This window comes from Rhinopithecus bieti, unplaced genomic scaffold, assembly GCF_001698545.2.
Source record: "Rhinopithecus bieti isolate Rb0 unplaced genomic scaffold, ASM169854v2 repeat_37573, whole genome shotgun sequence".
Lineage (NCBI taxonomy): Eukaryota > Metazoa > Chordata > Mammalia > Primates > Cercopithecidae > Rhinopithecus > Rhinopithecus bieti.
Genome location: NW_016841313.1, coordinates 1 through 2,666, shown reverse-complemented (window position 1 = coordinate 2,666; position 2,666 = coordinate 1). Strand labels below are relative to the sequence as shown.

The 2,666-nt window shown below is 42.4% G+C and overlaps 1 pseudogene; it reads left to right on the top strand.

Annotated features, from left to right (window-relative positions):
- Positions 1-11: 11 nt before the first annotated feature.
- LOC108524986 (dedicator of cytokinesis protein 11-like) lies at positions 12-2,589 on the top strand (annotated as a pseudogene).
- Positions 2,590-2,666: the final 77 nt, after the last annotated feature.

Below are 2,666 nucleotides of genomic sequence, written 5' to 3'. Positions count from 1 at the left end.
CAATTGCCTTTCCCACAGAAGTCAAATACTTGACCAAGAGAATCTGCATTGTTCTTATGGCCACTGCCCAAATGAAGGAGCATGAGAAAGACCCTGAAATGCGAACTGATCTCTACTGTAGCTTAACCAAGACCTATGCAAGTAACCCAGAGCTCAGGAAAACCTGACTTGATAGCATGGCCAACATTCATGTAAAAAATGGAGATTTTCAGAGGCTGCAATGTGTTATGTCCATGTAGCAGCTCTAGTTGCAGAGTTTCTTCATTGAAAAAAAATTTCCTAATGGATATTCACCCTTCAAGAAAATTACTCCCAATATAGACGAAGGAGGAGCAATGAAAGAAGATGCTGGGATGATGGATGTCCATTATAGTGAAGAAGTCTTGCTGGAGTTGCTAGAACAATGTATGGATAGCTTATGGAAGGTGAAACTTTATGAAATGATTTCTGAGATTTCCAAGTTGGTCATTACAATTTATGAGAAAATCATGCGTTTAAGAAACTTACTCAAGTTTATAGAACTCTTCATGGAGCTTACACAAAATTCTGGAAGTTATGCATCCAAAAAAAAAAAAAAAGACTTTTAGGCACTTTCTTCAGGGTTGCCTTTATGGCCAGTCTTTTTTGAAGAAGAAGATGGAACAGACTGGATTAAGAAAATGTGGCACATATACACCATGGAATACTATGCAGACATAAAAAAGGATGAGTTTGCATCCTTTGTAGGGACATGGATGCAGCTGGAAACCATCATTCTTAGCAAACTATCACAAGAACAGAAAACCAAACACTGCATGTTCTCACTCATAGGTGGGAACTGAACAATGAGATCACCTGGACTCGGGAAGGGGAGCATCACACACTGGGGCCTGTCATGGGGAGGGGGGAGGGGGGAGGGATTGCATTGGGAGTTATACCTGATATAAATGATGAATTGATGGGTGCTGACGAGTTGATGGGTGCAGCACACCAACATGGCACAAGTATACATATGTAACAAACCTGCACGTTATGCACATGTACCCTAGAACTTAAAGTATAAAAAAAAAAAAAAAAAAAAAGAACCAAAGCTCACTGGCCTCTCAGAAATTTCCCTGAGACTTGTTAAACTTCATGGTGAAAAATTTGGTATGGAGAATGTCAAAATAATTCAGGATGCAGACAAGGTAAATGCCAAAGAGCTTGATCCAAAATATGCTCACATACAAGTTACTTATGTGAAGCCTTATTTTGATGACAAAGAACTCACAGAAAGAAAGACTGAGTTTGAAAAACTATAGTATCAGCAGATTTGTTTTTGTGGCTCCTTACACTTTTTCAGGCAAAAAGCTGGGTTGTACAGAAGAACAGTGCAATGCCGTAAAATCTTGACAACTTCAAACTCATTTCTCTATGTGAAGAAGAGGATCCCTATTAACTGTAAACAGCAGATTAATTTAAAACCAATTGATGTTGCCACTGATGAAATAAAAGATAAAACTGCAGATCTTCAAAAGCTTTGCTCCTCCCTTGACATGGACATGATTCAGCTCCAACTTAAATTGCAGGGCTGTGTTTCCGTGCAGGTCAATGCAGGTCCATTAGCATAAGCAATGGCTTTCTTTTCTTTTCTTTTTATTTTTTTTGAGACGGAGTCTCGCTCTGTCGCCCAGGCTGGAGTGCAATGGCCGGATCTCAGCTCACTGCAAGCTCCGCCTCCCGGGTTTAGCCATTCTCCTACCTCAGCCTCCCGAGTAGCTGGGACTACAGGTGCCCGCCACCTCGCCCGGCTAGTTTTTTGTATTTTTTTTTTAGTAGAGACGGGGTTTCACCGTGTTAGCCAGGATGGTCTCGATCTCCCGACCTCGTGATCCGCCCGTCTTGGCCTCCCAAAGTGCTGGGATTACAGGCTTGAGCCACCGTGCCCGGCCAAGCAAGGGCTTTCTTAAATGACAGCCAAGCTAGCAAGTATCCACCTAAGAAAGTGAGTGAGTTGAAAGACATGTTTAGGAAATTCATACAAGCATGCAGCATTGCACTTGAACTAAATGAGTAGCTAATTAAAGAAGATCAAGTTGGCCGGGCGCGGTGGGTGTAGCCTGTAATCCCAGCACTTTGGGAGGCCGAGACGGGCGGATCACAAGGTCAGGAGATCGAGACCATCCTGGCTAACACGGTGAAACCCCGTCTCTACTAAAAAAAATACAAAAAACTAGCCCGGCGAGGTAGTGGACGCCTGTAGTTCCAGCTACTCGGGAGGCTGAGGCAGGAGAATGGAGTGAACCCGGGAGGCGGAGCTTGCAGTGAGCTGAGATCCGGTCACTGCACTCTAACCTGGGCGACAGAGCGAGACTCCGTCTCAAACAAACAAACAAACAAAAAAACCCCAAAAAACAAACAAACAAAAAAAGAAGATCAAGTTGAGTACCATGAAGGGCTAAAGTCAAATTTCAGAAACATAATAAAAGAATTGCCATTATCCACGAGCAGATATTACAAGAAGACACAATGCATTCTCCCTGGATTAGCAACATATTACATGTATTTTGTGCAATTAGTGGTACATCGAGTAACCGAGATTATGGTTCCCCAAGATGCACTGAAGTGTGAAAAAAATGCAGATATAAATGACAGTAAGACTGACTTTTCTCAGGAGTATTTGGAACTGTGCAAATGTTGACATTTAC